The following is a 17781-nucleotide window of genomic DNA, read 5'->3' as shown; positions in this document are numbered from 1 at the left end:
TATTGCAAGTCACAGGGGCCAAGATGGCCTGGGTTTAGACTGCTTGCCTGTCACATTTGGGTTACAGAGAGCAGTTTCAATAGAAAGCAAGGTATGGTTGAGGTATGCAGTTTTATGGGTCTTTTACTATGTCACACTTGTCCTTTAGTCCTGGGGCCTTTTCACTCCTCACATGCTGGGTGGTGGGCATCTGGCAGGTGCTGATGTTGATGGAGTTGAGGGAGGACACTGGCCAAGATGGGGAAAGCAGGATTGGAGAGATAATTAGGGAAGACATGATTTTCTCTGAGAGTAAGTCATGGCTTGAAATGTGGTGGCCTGAAGGTGTACCTCCCTGCCCAAAGCTGTTTTTGCCTTTTCCCGCAAGGCTAATTTAGCCACAGGCCTAGTGTCAACACCAGGGGGCACTCACAGACCATGAAGGTGCCACACAGCCCGGATTGTCTGTGATACTGGGTCCTTGACTTGACCAGGAAGCCAACCCTTTGCAGCCAGGCCACCTGGATTCAACCTGCAGCTCTGGTCCTACTGACACTTTTCCTCCTGGTGCCTCAGTTTTTAAATCTGTGAAATGGTGAGGACATTACAGCACTTACTTCTGGCATGGGTTTCTCAACAGCAGCAATGTTAACCATTTGGACAGAGTCCCTTGTGGAGTGGGCTGTCCCGTGCATTTTGGGAGGTTTGCCAGCAGCACCCCACTCACCCCCTCCCACCAATCCCAATATGACTGAAAATGTCCCAGGATTTTGAGGTCTCCCTGTGTCTAGGGGCTTCCTCAGGCATTTTCCCACCTGACACTTGAGCTCATCTCTGCTTTGGTCCACATAAGGCCACTTTAAAAATAGTTGTTTATTTAAAGATTCTATCTGTCTTTTAAAGAAATGCATTTTCTTCCTTTATCTCTGCATTCAGTTAATCCTTCCACACTCTTTGTTTAGTATACCTTGGAATGTATCAATTCCAGTTCTGGTAACCAGCGTATCTGACTTGCATGATACCTGCTATGACCCCTAGTAGAGCTCTGACTCCTTTAGCCCCGGGAATGTGTTCTCAATTCTGCTCTGGATGATGAAAATCAATTTATTACACGTTATTTGTTGGAAATGTTGCTCCTCATCTGTAAAATGTACATGTGGATATGGCTTGAATGACTACGTGGTTTTATTTCTTCATTCCCCTGATAATTATTGTGCACCTACTGCAAGTCAAGCACATGGCATGATATTGCTTCCTTGATCACATCAGATCAAATGAGAAAATGAGACGTTACAGCCAGGTGTATTGGCACATGCCTGTAGTCCTAGCTATTTGTAAGGCTGAGGCAGGAGAATTGCTTCAGCCCAGAATTTTGAGGTTACATTAAGGTATTTCAGTCTGGGCAACAGACCCTGTTTCTTACAAAAAGTCAAAAGACATTGTGAGCTGTCTACATGTACTCTATGTCTCAGGAGATTCATGTCCTGTACGTTTTCTAAATGGCATCTCCGTGTGCGTTTCATGAATGTTTGTCTAGTATTTCTTTTCTACCCTTTTCCTTTCAACTTTTTTGTATCTTCCAATGAAATTATGGCTTTTGTAAACAGCCTACAGTTATTTATGTATTGACTTATTTTCCCCCTCTGCACTGTTTGTCTTGTCATTGGAGTGTGTGAGTTCTTTATGTTTAATGTCGTTGTTGACCTCATTGGGTTAAAGTCTGTACACTGTCATTTGCTGCCTTCTAATATTATCTCTTTTTTGTTCCAATTTTTCTTCTATTGCCATCTTTAGATGAATAAAAAACTTTGCATTATTGTAGTCTTCTGAATAAGTGTTCTAGTTAAAATTCATTTATTATTACTTTAATTATCTGAGAAAGCACAATAATCTGTGATTAATTATAACCAACAGCAGACCATAACTTCCCTGACTTTCACCTACCTGTGCAGACAGCCCAGGGGAGAATCAGTGCCCTAGCTCTGAGACACAGCAGGTGGAAGCAGGAGAGTAACTGGATGATGAAGCTGTAGCTGCAGAGGCAGCCGGGCCCCTCACCTGCACTCCTCGTACATGTCTCCTCCACTGAATCCCTGCGATGCGCTCTCCTCCATATGCTCCTGCCAGAATCTCCTCATCTTCACTGACAGCAGCTCCACCCTTCAACTCACTCAGTGCAACACTGTGGCTGTCCTTGATTCTTCTTTCTCACACCACAGATGCGGTGCATTAGCAAGTGCTGTGAAGTCCATCTTCAAATTCATCCAGAATCCCATCACTTCCCACCATTTCCCCTGCTCACACCCCAGTCAAGGTAACCAGCATCTCCATCCTGGAATACTGTGCTCCTTCCCCACTGATTCCCTATTGACTCACTTGTTCCCCACCTCTCAATTCTGTTCTCAGCAAAGCAGCCAGAGAGAAGCTTTCAAAGCATAAGTCCCACCATGTCCCACTTTTCAAAACTGTCATCTAACTCTCCATGTGATTCAAAGCAAAGATCAAAACCCATCCCACACCCTCCAGGCCTACCTGCTCTGGCCACACCTCTGACCTCATTTCAGTTTCTCTCTGTCCAGCCCTTCTGGCCTCTTCCTCCTTCCAGGAACACAGACACTTTCCTGCCCTGGTGCACCTGCACTGAAGGTTCCTGCCTGAAAAGAGCTTTCCCATCATCCTTGTGGACAGCTCCTCACACCCATCAAATCTTCACTGAAAGGTGACATTTGCAACGAGGCCCATGCTGACCATCCAGCACAGCAGCCACCTCCCTGTCCCCACAGCCCACACTCTGGATCAGCTGCCCCACAGCACTTGCCACCTTCTAACCCAAGCATTTCCTGCTCTTACTCTGCTTATACTGTATCTATCATCTGCCTACAGAGGTGTCCAATCTTTTGGTTTCCCTGGACCACACGGGAAGAAGAATTGTCTTGAGCCACACATAAAACACACTAATGACAGCTGATGAACAGAAAATAATCAAAAAAAGAAAAAAGTACATGCATAACATTTATGATATCTGCCACCACAGATAAACAAAAACGTCTTCATATTGGAAGCTGTCCTGGGCCACATGCAGCCTGTGATCTGCAAGTTGGACAAGCTTGCATCTAAAATATATACACTGGAAGTCTGAAATTTTTGTTTTAACTTTAATTATGTTTTCTAAATGTGAAAACAGTCATATATCTAGCAGACAACAAATGTCAGTTGAATGATCATTGTAGGGCACCTCCCTATTCGAAAGGCAATATCTTTATTAATGTAGCCTCAGGCCAAATGCTGTTTTGTGGCAGCTACAGAACAACATCATCTCACACTGACATCAGTGCTGCCAGAGCTTTTCTCACCAGGGCTGCATGTGTTTCCTCCTTCCCTCCCTCCCTGTCTCCTCCCACAAAACCCTCCTGCACGCTGCAGCACATAACCATATTTTTCTCTTCAGGAAAGATAACCCTAGGCTTATAGGTCCAATTTGCCAACCACACATGAATCAAAATCAGACTCTGCTTTACAAATCCATGAGTTTGGATTGGAGCAACACTAGGATCACTACATCTCAGGCAGGAAGAAGAGTAGGAGAGAGAGCAGAAGGAGTTCCAACAGAAAGTTACCTACAATGAAAATCCTTGGGACCCCTCTTAACTGCAAGTTTCTGAATCTGCTTTCTTTAAGAAGATTGGGGAAATTTGGAAAATACAATCCGGGGAAGAGACATGGAAGGTGGGCAAGAGGTACAGGGGTCTGATAATTTGTCTCTTGATACCACAAAGGCATCTACGTGTAGGGACCACACTAGGTGACATTCAAGTCCCTGTAATCACAGGTCATGGTAAGACAAGGTTCTACAGAAGGATCAAGGACAATGGAGCAGCAAAGATGACCCAGCCAAGCAGTGACCACATAAAGCCCACAAGTGGCCTGAGCACCCACTGGGCACAGCCCCATCTACTCCATCCCCTGCAACAAATCAGCACAAGAAACACATGTACTGTGGAAAGTTCTTGGGTTTTCCATTTATTTTGTGTCTCAAATTTCAGGAATCTTCTCCTTTAATTAACTCATCAACCTCTCATGGAAATAATCTGAAAAAGTAAGCTGTATTCAGATTCTAATGTTAATAAGCAAGGAAGAAGTTACCGCTCACTGTACCATGAAGTTGAGACAGAGATGTAGACATCCAGTCCCAGGTCTCTGGAACAAGAAAGGTGACCGGGGAAGAAACACAGGTCAGCGTGGGGAAGGGTGTCATGGTGGACATAGGGCTGGGCTGGTCTCCCCACCTCCTCACATTATGTCTATAGGGACACAGACACATTCAGATGCCTTTTCAGAAAGAGAAGTCAGGGTTCTTGAAGTCACAAAGGGAAGGTGTGAATGAAACTTGCCTCTCAGTCCCACACAAGGCAGCTGTCTCACACTATAGAAAAATATTCATGAACAAATTCATATCAGTCACAGTGAGGGGTGACACTTTAAAGAGCCCATCACATGCTCAATACATCCCTCTCAAACAAACCCCATAGCATAACTGTGTACGCTGTTCTCCCCAACACCCACACACATCAGGGTCCTCAGGGTCTCACTTTTACAAGGTGATGTGAGAGACACATCAGAGCCCTGGGCACTGTCATTGCCTGGGATAGAACAAAAACAGGACCTGGTCAGAACTCACAGGAGATGCAGCTATAGGAGTAATTACGGGCTGGGTAAGCACCCCACCCCCCCCCCCCCCCCCCCCCCCCCGCCTACCAGCTCCTGACCACAATATCCCAATGATCTCAGGGATCAGCCTCCTTCATACTTACTTGCTGCCTGAGAGTAGCTCCCTCCTTTTCTATCTGTGGGAAGAAAATATTCTGTGAGAGGCCAGAATGGTGGCAGGGCCATGATGTCCTAGAGGAACCTCATAGTCTTGGAACCCCGAGAAGTTTCCAGAAATGTGTGACAGCAGACCCAGGGGGGTATCAGGAAAAACAAGGAAAGCAGCTGTGGGTCCTGGGCCAACTGCCCTCCTAAGGACTGTCCCCAGTAGGGACGGTCCCCTGTGACCTGTGAGTGCTGGGATCAGGTCCCCATCACCACAGTCATCAAGGTGATACATCTGTCCTTCATTGTCACAGGTGCTTTACACAAGAGTAAGTGCTGGCACACAGGGCCCAGGCTGGGTCGGCTCATGAGTGTGGATGATGTTTCCCAGTAACCAAGCAGTGCACACTTCTACATGGGGCTTGAAACCCTCAGTGGGAGAAGAAATCTCAGACCCCACTCCTAACCCCTTCCTCACCTGAGCTCTTCTTCCTCCACATCAAGCAGCAACCACAGCTCCAGTGACTACAGCTCCAAGGACAACCAGGCCAGCAACGATGCCTACGATGGGGATGGTGGGCTGGGAAGGTGGCTCTGGGAAAAGAGGGGAAGGTGAGGGGCCCTGATTCCAGGCCCCAGCCCTGACCCTGCTGAAGGGAAGCAGAGGGACTCCTGCTTTTCCTAAGAGACTTGACACCCCATCCTCTCCTTACTGCATCTCAGGCATGTGTATCACTGTTCCTTTTCAAAAGGCACCACCACAGCCACCCACTTCTGAAAGGCTCCATCCCCTGCAGGCATGGTCCCTATGAGCTCTATGTCTTAGGTCTGGTCCTCCCTATTCTGCTGCCAGGTCAGTGTGATCCCCGCAGGGTAGAAGCCGAGGGCCCAGCACCTCAAGGTGGCCTCATGGTCAGAGATGGGGTGATGGTTCACGTCTGTCTTGGGGGGCTCTGAAGGGAAGACTCAGAAAATTCAGACATCTTGCACCTCTCATGGGACACCGCTGCAGCACCCATGTGACCATCGTGAGAATGGACAGGACACCTGGGGTGGGGAAGAAAGTGCAGAACCCAGACACCAGCCTGGACACAGGCACCTGGGATAATCTCCTATTCCTTGGAAAGTCCTGTCCTGAGTGGAGGCCAAGGGACTCAGAGGAGCTGGAGTCAGACCTCCACACGCATTGAGTGTGAAGCAGAGAACCAGGCCCGAGAGGAAATGGCTTGGTGCCCAAGGCTGCTGTGGGGTCACAGGGAACCCCTGATCAGTATTCCAGGGATTGTCTTCACCTCCTTTCCCACAGAGACTTCATCCTTTAATCGTATCCGAGAACAGGGCAGTCCCTCAGAGTCATTCTCTGACACAGGATCTGGAAACCCAGGAGGATTCCTGAGGACCGGAGGGAGGGCGATATTCGAGTGTTGGTCCCATTTGCCTCCCCAACTTGTGCGAGGCCAGCCTGGGAGGTCTACAGACATCAGGGAGGGGCCCCGTTGCCCCTCGTACCCGTGCGCTCCAGTGTCTCCTTCCTGTTCTCCAGGTGTCTGCGGATCCACTCCAGGCACCTGCCCTCCAGGTAGGCTCTCATCTTCTCTGCCACATTGGCCGCCTCCCACTTGCGCTGGGTGATCTGAGCCGCCAGGTCCGTGGTGGTCCAGGAACGCAGGTCCTCGTTCAGGGCGAGGTAATCCTTGCCGTCATAGGCGAACTGGTGATACCCATGGAGAAGGCGCCCTTCGGGCCCCAGGTTGCAGCAATACCTCTCCTGGAGGGTGTGGAAACTTGGCCCTGCCTCCGTCTCCGCGGTCACCCCGCCCACCGAGCCCCGGCCCCACCCAACCTGCGGGGATTTTGGCCTAAACTGAAAACGAAACAGGGTAAAGGGGCTTGGGGCTTTCCCAGGTCGAGGGTCTGGGCAAGTCTCTCAGTCTCGGGGTGGATCTCGGACCCTGAGACTCGGGGTGACCCAGGCCGTCCGTCGGGGACGGGGAGGGGTCGTGACCTGCGCCCTGGACAGGCATCAGTCAGCGGCCTTGCTCCGGTTGTAGTAGCCCTGCAGGTTCTGCAGGTTCACTCGGAAACTCTGTGCGGTGTCCTTGAAAATCAGTCCCCGGGTCGGTCCCAGTACCGCCCCTCCTTCTCCATCTACGGCCTTCGCGGCTCCATCCTCGGATTCCTGGCGTCGCTGTCGAACCGCGCGATCTGCGTGTCGTCCTGTAGCCCACGGAGATGAAGCGGGGGTGCTCGGATACCTCATGGACTGGGAGCCTGGGGGTGAGGAGGGCCTGAGACCCGCCCGACAAGCCTCCCGGCGCCGCTCCCCGAGTCCTGCGCCCCCGCGGGGCGGGCCCCTCGCTCCTCCCGCAGAGGCCGTTTCCCTTGCGACCCCTCACTCACCTGCTCAGGTCACAGTCAGGGCCAGGGCCCCCAAGAGCATCACGAGGAGGGTTCGGGGCGCCCTGGGTGGTTCCGGGAGCCGTGGGAGACTCAGGACTTTAGAACCGGGACCGCGGTGAGCTGATTGGCTTCTCTAGGAACCCGACACCCAATGGAAGTGGGAACTGGCTTACGTCACGAGTATCCAGGAAGAAGTTCCCCAGCACAAGTGAGGAGAGGAAGAGAAACTGCGGAGATGGGGAATCCCCAATGCTGCGCCTCGCAGTCCATACACCGCCTTTGGGGCCTGAGACCCTGAGAGCCAGGTCTGGCTCTCTGGGACTTCGCCCTGACCCCGCTCCTCCTGTGCCAAGCGCTCTGTCTCAATGTCTCCCTGAGTCTTGGCTCAGGAGCTGTCTGAGAAACCAGAGAGAAACACTCAGCATGGGCCCCGTCCTGCTCCCTCCACTTTTATCCCTGCATCCCCCGGTCCCTGAACTGGACTTCCTGCCTCCCACTCCTTACCTGTCCCCCTGGACTCTTCTAGAAGAAAACCCACCCCATGGAGCTTGGTGCCAGAGAGTGAGCTCGCCCTGGGAATGGAGGTGTAGAAACAGGGTGTTCAGTATGTTTTTTTTTCCAAATCCGGTAAAGTTGTGCCTGCACCCATGAGATAGCATAGAGACCGGTTTGCTTTTTGTTTATTAACTACAGTGGGTAGCAGAATCTTGGTAACCCCTGAATGATCAGGAATCTAATCCGTAAAAAATGTGACTTTGGCCCCTTGATATGCAAATGTGTCTAAAAGCATTACAACGGGACTCAAAAAGCCAAGTTTCACTTTCCCAGACAATGCATCTGTGACTCCAGCTTGTATTTTAAATTTACCTTCATTCCATAGCCCTGAGTTACTGTGTGGGTCCAGGACACCTCCTCAGTACAAAATAGCACACTGTGTTACTATATGTTGCAACCAGGAGCCAGTACAGACTTCATTCACTTCACAGTTGCAAGTGTTCAATGGAGTCACAATGCCCCTCACCAGTGCTCATGCGCTGCCTGTTTTTAGAAAGTTGCCACATTTAAGTGGTGTGTGCATGTTTTATAGGAACACTTAGTATTTATTTAAACCTGATTAACATAAAAAACAATTAGTTTTTGGGCAGACCTACAAAAGGTATTAAAGGCCAACTGCAAAGAACACGCTTGCAGGCTATGTAGATGGATGTATTAAAAATCGGTAAAACAATGTGTTTAAACCTAAGAATTCTGTTGCTTTCGATTTCCTTCTCTCTGCTCCTTTTTCTCACCTCCTGTTTCCCCAACCCTTCCCTCCGTCCCTCCCATCCCTCAGGCCCCCTCTCCCTTTCGTCCCCACCACCCTGTCACTTCTGAATTGTGGCTCTAGCACTGTCTCATTATCTGCTACATGACTGTTCTCTCTGCAATAGTCCTGCTATTGTGAATCAAAGTACATCATTTCTCCACCTAAAACACTCCAATGGCTCCACCTTGGTCTCGTGAAGCTTCCAGAATGTCAGGCATGTGAGCATATGAGGGCAGAACTGGTTCATCACGGGCACTAAATTAATTTTTATTGACTGAATGAATGAAATATGAGTGTATAAAGTTGTATAACAGAAAATTATAAATGTAAAACACTGAAAAAGTTAAGAAAGATTTATGTAACTAGTGTGTGTATCAATTCATCAATTCATTCCATAAGTCTGTTGAGGCTGTGTATGAATTTTATAAGACTGTGTAATTATTGAAAATATTGGCTTTCAACAGCACCCATTTATTGTATTCACTCATTTATTTTTAGAGACAAAGTCTCCCTCTGTCATCCAGGGTGAACTGCAGTCACATGATCATGGCTCACTGCAGCCTCAAACTCAAGGGATCCTCCTGCCTCAGTCTTAAGAGTAGCTAGGACAGCAAGTACCACCATGCTCAACCAATTAAAGAAAAAAAAACTGTAGAGATAACGGTCTCACTATATTATCCTGCTTGTCTTAAACTCCTGGCTACAAGTGATCCTCCTGTGTCAACTCCTCAAATGTTACGACTACAGGTGTGTGCTACCACGCCTGGCCTAACAACACCCACTTATCTGTTTATAGTTTCTTAGTCAGAAATCCCGGCATGATGTGGATGGAATCTCTGTTCTGTGCTTCCCAAAGCTGTGTTTTCATTTTGAATCCTCCTTTAGGCTTGTACAGAGGAGTCAGAATGCAGTTTTTGGCAGTTGTAAGACTGAGGTTCCTGTTCCTTGCTGGCTGTCAATGTAGAGAACAGGGAGGGCTGTGCTCAATTCCTGGTGCCCACCAGCATTCTTGCCTACCCAGCCCCTTCATTTTCAAAGCCCACAGTGGAGGAAACCCCTCATGCGGAATCCCTCTCACACCGTGAATCTCTATGCTCAGGAAGAACCCAGCCTTTCAAGGGCTCAGCTGATTAGGACAGTGCAAGCAGGATAAACCCAGCCTAAAGTCAACTAATTGAGGCCCTTAATTATATCTGCTGAATCCCTTCACAGCAGGGCCTGCATTAGTTTGGTTGAATAACTGGGGGAAGGTGAATGACCAGGAGGTGGTTGTTGGGGGTATCACAGAATCAGCCTAGCAAGGGTTGGATCTTCCTTTTGTGTTTAATTGAGACACAGTTGGAAATTGAAGTTCAAGTAAAGTAATAATTGTGAACAGTAATAAAATACATTCTCTTAAACCATGGAAATTCTCCTTACCTTTTACAACCAAGTTATATATTTAGTATCTTACAATTAATTTAGGCCAGGTGTGGTGGCTCATGCCTGCAATCCTAGCACTATGGAAGGCAGAGAAAGGTGGATCCATTGACTCCAGAAGTTCGAGATCAGCCTGGGAAACATGGTCAAACCCCCATCTCTGCCAAAAAATTAGAAAATTAGCCAGGCATGGTGGTTCATGCCTGTTGTCCCAGCTACTCAGGAGGCTGAGGTTCAGAGGACTTCTTGAGCCCAGGAGGTCAACACTGCAGTGCATGGTGATCATGCCATTACATTCCATCATGGGTGACAGAGCGAGACCCTGCCTCAAAAATAATAAGATTGATGATGACAAATTTAGAGCACATGCAAATTAACGTGTGAAAATCCTCTCGTGAAAATCTATCAGTTATTTACTATTGCATAACAAATTATGTAAAACATAGCAGCGCAAAACAACAAATATTCATCATCTCCCACAGTTTCCAATGGTCAGGAATCCAGGAGAGGTTTCCCTGAGTGCTTCTGGCTCAGAGCCTCTCACAAGGCTGCAGTCCAGTTGTCAGCCAAGGGCTGCATAATCTGAGGGCATCACTGAGGCTGGGGATTCACATGAAACATGGCTCAGTCACATGGCTGTTTGAAAAGGCCTAGTTTCTTGTTGTCTGGTCCCATAGGTCTCAGTTCTTAGCCACATGGACCTTCCTGCAGGGCTGCTTGTGGCACAGCAGCTGGCTTTCCCCAGATCTCATTATCCCAGAGACAGAGAGAAAGAAAGTAGAAGCCGCAGTGACTTTTATCTTCTGCCCCCACAGTCCCAAACTGTTATGTCATCATTACTCTGTCAGTTAGAAGTTGCATTAGCTCATGCTCACACTTCCATAAAGAAATACCTGAGACTGGGTAATTTATAAGAAAAGAAGATTTAATTGACTCACAGTTCTACATGGCTGAGGAGGCTGCCCCAGGACACTTACAATCATTGCAGAAGTAGAAGCAAACATGTCCTTTTCCATATGGTGGCAGGAGAGAGTAATGCAGAGCATAGTAGGGAAAAGCCCCTTGTGAAACCATCAGATCTCATGAGAATTCACTCACTATCTTTAGAACAGCACAGGGGAACCGTCCCCTTGATCCAATCACCTCCGATGTGGTCCCTTCCCCAATATGTGAGATTACGATTCCTAAGACAATTCAAGATGAGATTTGGGTGGGAACACAGAGCCAGGCCATAGCAGCAGTGCATCATTAAATCCAAGCCATGCTCAAGAGAGGGAAGTAAGCTGCACCTCTGTAAGGGGGCTGTATTAAAGGATTTGCATATATGTTAAGAGCAAAATTAAAATTATTGTTTCAAGATTTTGTAACTCAAAGGCTTTTTTTATCTAGTTGTTTTTCATTAATGCTTTAAGCTTGTCTTTTAATTTAATTAATTTTAAGTTCCAGGGTACAGGTGCTGGATGTGCAGGTTTGTTACATAAGTAAACACGTGCCATGGTGATTTGCTGACCCTATCAACCCATCATCTAGGTATTAACCCCGGCAGGCATTAGCTATTTTTTCCTAGTGCTCTCTCCACCACTGCCCACCTTCAACAGGCCCCAGTGTGTATTGGTCCTTTCCCCTTGTCCATGTGTTCTCATTGCTCAGCTCCCAATTATATATGAGAACATATGGTGTTTGGTTTTCTGTCCTGTGATAATTTGCTGAGGATAATGGCTTCCAACTTCATCCATATTTTTTTATGCAGCCATTAAAAGAAATGAAATCAGCAAAGGACTTGCTTTCATTTCTTTTTATGGCTGCGTAATATTCTATGGTGTATATGTATCATCTTTTCTTTACCCAGTTCATGATTGATGGGCATTTGGGTTGATTCCATGTCTTTGCTATTGTGAATAGTGCTGTAATGAACATACACATGCATGCATCTTTATAATAGAATGATTTATATTCCATTGGGTATATGTAATAGGATGGCCAGGTGAAATGGTATTTGTGGTTCTAAAATTTGAGGAATTGCCACACTGTCTTCCACAATTATGGAACAAATTTACGTTTCCACCAAGAACATAAAAACATTTCTATTTTTCTGTAACCTTGTTCTGACTCCTGTGTTCTCAATGGGAAGACTGGAATGTTTCCTTCCAATTTTATCAAGGAGTTGTCAGGGTAGTCAGATAAGCTTGGCATTTCCCAGGATGAGCATCTGTTCAAGTCAAGTTTAAGGAAAACCATAGGCTCCAAGAGTGAGGGGGGTGACTCAAGCAGCACGAAGTCTGAAGGTGCCTACGGGACAGTGGCAACTGTAGCAATGCAGCCAAAAAAGTTAAAGGAGTGGGCTTTGGAGACATTTTCAAAAACAAGCCAATCAAACTAAGACCAAGATCAATTGAAGTAGAAAATGACTTTCGGTCGGTGGAAAAGACTATTGGGAAGAAGTTACCTGCAACTCTGGCAACTCCAGACTCCCCAAAAACAGAAATGGACAGCAGGACAAAGAGCAAAGATTACTGCAAAGTAATATTTCCATATGAGGCACAGAATAATGATGAGATGACAATCAAAGAAGGAGATACAGTCACTCTCATCAATACGGACTGCATAAGGTAGGCTGGTAAGAAGGAGGGCTCAATGGCAGACGAGGCATGCTCACTGATAACTTCGTGAAGTTATTTCCACTGGGTTCTGAAAAGGAAGGGAATAGACCCAAGAAATCACTGCCTCCATCTTTTCCTGTTATCGAACAGGGGACAGGTACCACTAAGAGAAAACATGAACTTAAAAAGATACCTCCTGAAAGACCAGAAATGCTTCCCAACAGAACAGAAGAAAAAGAAAGACCAGAGACAGAGCCAAAACTGGATTTACAGAAGCCCTCCATTCCTGCTATAGCGCCAAAAAAGCCTCAGCCACCAAAGACCAATTCTTTCAGCAGACCTGGCACACTGTCCTCAAGAAGGCCAGAGGTACCAGTGGGTCTGCTGACACACACCAGGGGTGGCGGTCCCAAGTTTGACTTGGCAGGCAGTTCGATTTCTGGCATCCTGGACAAAGATCTCTCGGACCACAGCAATGACATCGATCTAGAAGGTTTTGACTCCGTGGTGTCGTACTGAGAAACTCAGTCGTCATAGCTTTTGGTCACCACGAGCAGACCAAAAGCTATGGGGAGGCAGCCGCCATCCCAGTCCCTCACATCTTCATCCCTTTCCAGCCCTGATATCTTCGACTCCTCAAGTCCTGAAGAGGATAAGGAGGAACACATTCCACTTGTGCACAGAGGATTGGATGTGCTAAAGAAAACTTCCAAGTCTGTTACCATATCCCAAGTGTCTGAAAACAAAGCACCCCTGCTGCCCAAGCTGGGGACTGTAGCAGCAGCTGGTGGTGGGCCAGGCCCTCTGTCCTTGGCTGCCTCCTCCTCATTGTCATCCTGTTTGGGAACAGCTGGACACAGAGCCAACTCCCGGTCTCTGTTCGGCACGGAAGGAAAATCAAAGATGGAACCTGCAGCCAGCAGCCAGGCAGCCGTGGAGGAGCTAAGGACACAGGTCCATGAGGGGAAGAGCATAATTGAGAACATGAAGGTTCAGCAAAAATGGGAGATTAAACAGTTATTGTCTGAGTTGGATGAAGAGAAGAAAATCTGGCTTCAGTTGCAGATGGAAGTAAATGACATAAAGAAAGCTCTACAATGAAAATGAATACTTTATCAATGAAATGTCACATTTTCATCCTGAGTCCGAGACTCAAATTTTCTGCTTCAGCCAAAATAATCTTGTGCCAAAGATTAAAGGTTTGCCTCAACATGTCCTTGTTTGAAAGATGAGCACAAAAGTCTTGATAGAACAACACAGATTCCATCCAAGAGGAGAATCTTCCCCCAGGTTTATTCCCAGGGCTGGCACTCGTTGTGACTTACACAGAGCAAAATTGTGCTAAAGGCTTTTCTACTCTGAGATCTCAATGTGAAATGAAAACTCAGGCAGTTTAGTCCATAGTGGTACTATTTTGATGATATTTTCCATTAATAAAATATAATTTCAGATTTAAAAATTTTTAATAATTTATTTATTTTTTATTTTAAATACTTTAATTTCAGAACAAAATGAACAAACAAAATAAAAAACCACAATACACAACATCCAATCCTGCTGTCAGAGTAGGGAAAGAATGGGGGCTTGACACCCTTGTTTCCTGCCTTCAACAGGACAGGAGAGAAAAAAAACACCAGACACCTGCAGGGGGAGCCAGGTGGGACAGGGGCATTCAAAGGCTGCAGTGGGAGCCATGGGGACACTATACAAGGACAGTTTTCCAACTATGAACTCCTAATCTACTTCTTCCATCCTCATCACCCTCAAGAGGGGGGATCTCCTCAGGAACTGCAGCACTGGGTTCCTCTGCTGCCACTTCATCTTCGTTGATACGTAGACCTAGCTTGATCATGCAGTAGATGTGGTTGGAGTGGGTCTGGGGATCCTCAAGGGAAAAGCCAGAAGAGAGCAGGGCGGTTTCAAACAGCAGCACCACAAGGTCGTTGACTGTCTTGTCATTCTCGTCTGCCTCAGCCTTCTGCCACAGTGTCTCCACAAGAGGGTGGTCAGGGTTGATCTCCAGGTACTTTTTGTCCATCATGTAGCCCATGGTGGAGTTGTCCCAAAGTGCCTGGGCTCTCATGACTTATTCCATATTGGCTATCCAGCCATAGGTGCTGGTCACAATGCAGCAGGGTGAAGACACAAGCCTATTGGTGATTGTCACTTTCTCAACCTTCTTATCTAAGATTTCTTTCATGAGCTTGCAGAGATTCTCAAACTTTGCCTTGCTCTCTTCCATTTTCTTCTTCTCCTCCTCATCCTCTGGTAGCTCTAGACCCTCCTTGGTAACTGAGACCAGGCTCTTCCCATCAAACTCCTTTAGCTGCTGCACACAGTATTCATCAATGGGCTCAGTCATATATACCACCTCGAAGCCCTGCTTCTGCACTCGCTTTATAAAAGCTGAGTTGGACACCTGCTGTTTGCTCTCACCAGTGATGTAATAGATGGACTTCTGTGTCTTCTTCATGCGAGAAACATACTCTGACAGAGATGTCATCTCATCTCCAGACTGGGAGGTGTGATAATGCAGCAGCTCAGACAGGCGGTGTTGGTTAGTGGAATCCTTGTGAATTTCAAGCTTGAGATTTTTAGAGAATGCCTCATAGAATTTCTTGTAATTCTTCTTGTATTCTGCCAGCTCAGAGAAGAGCTCAAGGCACTTCTTAACAATGTTTTTGTGAATGACTTTCAAGACTTTTCTCTGCTGGAGCATTTCTCTGGAGATGTTCAGAGGCAAATCCTCAGAGTCAACCACACCATGAATAAAGTTGAGATACTCTGGTATCAGCTCATCACAGCTGTCCATGATAAATACACGATGGACATAGAGTTTGATGTTGTTCTTTTTCTTCTTCTTCTTATCAAAAAGGTCGAAGGGAGCCCGATGAGGAATGAATAGCAATGCCCTGAATTCCAACTGACCTTCTACAGAAAGGTGCTTGACTGCCAAGTTGTCTTCCCAGTCATTGGTGAGGCTTTTGTAGAATTCTCCATACTCCTCTTCAATGATGGCATCAGGGTTTCTGGTCCAAATAGGTTTGGTCTTGTTTAGTTCTTTCTGATCAATGTATTCCTCTTTGATCTTCTTTGTTTTTTTCTTCTTATCCTTACCACTATCATCCTCTTCATCTGAACCCACATCTTCAATCTTGGGCTTTTTGTCATCATCTTTATCTTCCTCTTCTTTCTCACCTTGCTCTTCCTCTGCCTCATTATCACTAATTTCCTTCTCTCATTCCTTCTCCAAATAAAGGGTGATAGGATAGCCTATGAACTGAGAGTGCTTCTTCACCACTTCTTTGACCCACCTTTCTTCTAAGTACTCTGTCTGATCTTCTTTAAGGTAGAGGATCACTTTGGTACCCCTGCCAGTGGGCTCACCATGGTCAGCATGCACAGTGAAGGAACCTCCAGCAGAAGATTCTCAGGCATACTGTTCATCATCGTTGTGCTTTGTGGTCACAACCACTTTCTCTGCCACCAGGTAGGCAGAATAAAAGCCAACACCAAATTGCCCAATCATGGAGATGTCTGTACCAGCCTGAAGCGCCTCCGTGAATGCTTTAGTGCCAGCCTTGGCAATGGTTCCCAAATTAGTTATGAGATCTGCTTTGGTCATGCCAATGCCTGTGTCTACCAAAGTCAAGGTATGTTCCTGAGGGTTGGGGATGATGTCAATTTTCAGCTCTTTACTACTGTCCAACTTGGAAGGGTCTGTCAGGTTCTCATAGTGAATCTTGTCCAAGGCATCAGAAGCATTAAGAGATCAACTCCCGAAGGAAAATCTCCTTGTTGGAATGGCAGGTATTGCTGATGAGAGACATGAGTTGGGCAATTTCTGCCTGAAAAGCAAAAGTCTCCACCTCCTCCTCTCCATGGTGTACTTCCTCAGGCATCTTGAAAAGAAAAGACTCACAGGTATTAGAAAGCAAGGTGGGCTGGCTGTTCAACATACACGAGGCACAAGAGCAGCACCAGAGTAACTCGAGAGCAATAAAAATTGATTAATAAAAAAGTATTAAAAATCAAGGAAAAACAGATAAAATCAGGTATATCTGTTTTTTCTTGACTTTTTAATAATTGGCATTCTGACTGGCATGAGATGGCATCTCATTGTGGTTTTGATTTGCATTTTTCCAATTATCAGTGATGTTGAAGTTTTTTTCTTATGTTTTTGGCCTCATGCATGTCTTCTTTAGAGAAGTATCTGTTCACGTTCTTTGTCCACTTTTTAATGAAGTTGTTCTTTATGTAAATTTGCTTAAGTACTTTGTAGATTCTGAATATTAGACCTTTGTCAGATGGATAGATTGCAAAATTTTCTCCCATTCTGTAGGATGTTTGTTTGCTCTGATTATAGTTTCTTTTGCTGTGCAGAATTTCTTCTCTTTAATTAGATCCCACTTGTCAATTTTTGCTTTTGTGGCAGTTTCTTTGGCAACTTCATCACAAAGTCTTTGCCCAATGTGTATGTCCTGAATGGTATTGCCTAGATTTTCTTCCAGGGTTTTTATAGTTTTGGGTTTATACTTAGAATTGAATCCATCTTGAGTTAATTTTTATGTAAGGTGTAAGGAAGGGGTCCAGTTTCAATTTTCTGTATATGGCTAGCCAGTACTCTCAACACCACTTATTAAATAGGAAATCCTTTCCCCATTGCCTGTTTTTGTCACATTTGTTGGAAAGCACATGGTTGTAGATGTGAGGTCTTCTTTCTGAGTTCTCTTTCTGTGCCATTGGTCTACATACCTTTTTTTTTTTTTTTACCAGTACCATGCTGTTTTGGGAACTGTAGCCTTGTAGTATAATTTTAAGTCTGGTAGTCTGATGCCTCCAGTTTTGTTCTTTTTGCTTAGGATTCTCCCAGGTATACAAGCTCTTTTTTTGGATTCATATGAATTTTAAAATTGTTTTTTCTAATTCTGTGATAAGCTTCTCTTTTTAAATTAATGATTAAATGTATAAGACATCACAGAGCCTTGGGTGCTGAGGGGAAAACAGTTTGAGAGAGAGAAAGAAGATAATATGGTATCTCTGAGTTTCTCTTGCAAATACCTGTAATAACAATGTTCTCTTTGATGAGTTAACACAGTTTTGAACACAGAGTAACTAGATTAAATAGTTCCAAGACTTCATTTCCATAAAAGTAATGCCTTGAAAGTAAGTCTTTGTTTTGTGTAAGATGTCTCAAATTTAGTGGAAGTATGCCCCAAGGGCAAGTTTTGTTATTGAAATATCTTCTTCAAAAAATGTCTGTCT

General features: G+C 45.9%; 4 pseudogenes across 1 annotated transcript; 2 read left to right on the top strand and 2 right to left on the bottom strand.

Annotated features, from left to right (window-relative positions):
* Window positions 1-2071: 2071 nt before the first annotated feature.
* Window positions 2072-2702, top strand: LOC144582390 (uncharacterized; annotated as a pseudogene).
* A 1274-nt stretch (window positions 2703-3976) lies between these two features.
* LOC100404172 (saoe class I histocompatibility antigen, C alpha chain-like) lies at window positions 3977-8064 on the bottom strand (annotated as a pseudogene). The gene is made up of 8 exons (XR_013534986.1): window positions 8059-8064; window positions 7192-7324; window positions 6827-7062; window positions 6301-6586; window positions 5528-5744; window positions 5270-5441; window positions 4791-4823; window positions 3977-4619 (listed from the first exon to the last, which is right to left on the bottom strand). The product of XR_013534986.1 is annotated as a saoe class I histocompatibility antigen, C alpha chain-like (transcript).
* Window positions 8065-12249: 4185 nt separating this feature from the next.
* LOC144582262 (SH3 domain-containing kinase-binding protein 1 pseudogene) lies at window positions 12250-13617 on the top strand (annotated as a pseudogene).
* A 601-nt stretch (window positions 13618-14218) lies between these two features.
* Window positions 14219-16473, bottom strand: LOC144582389 (heat shock protein HSP 90-beta pseudogene; annotated as a pseudogene).
* Between the last annotated feature and the right edge of the window lie 1308 nt (window positions 16474-17781).

This window comes from Callithrix jacchus, chromosome 4, assembly GCF_049354715.1.
Source record: "Callithrix jacchus isolate 240 chromosome 4, calJac240_pri, whole genome shotgun sequence".
Taxonomy (NCBI): domain Eukaryota; kingdom Metazoa; phylum Chordata; class Mammalia; order Primates; family Cebidae; genus Callithrix; species Callithrix jacchus.
The sequence above is the reverse complement of the archived record's forward strand: the minus strand, read 5'-3'. Positions and strand labels throughout refer to the sequence as shown.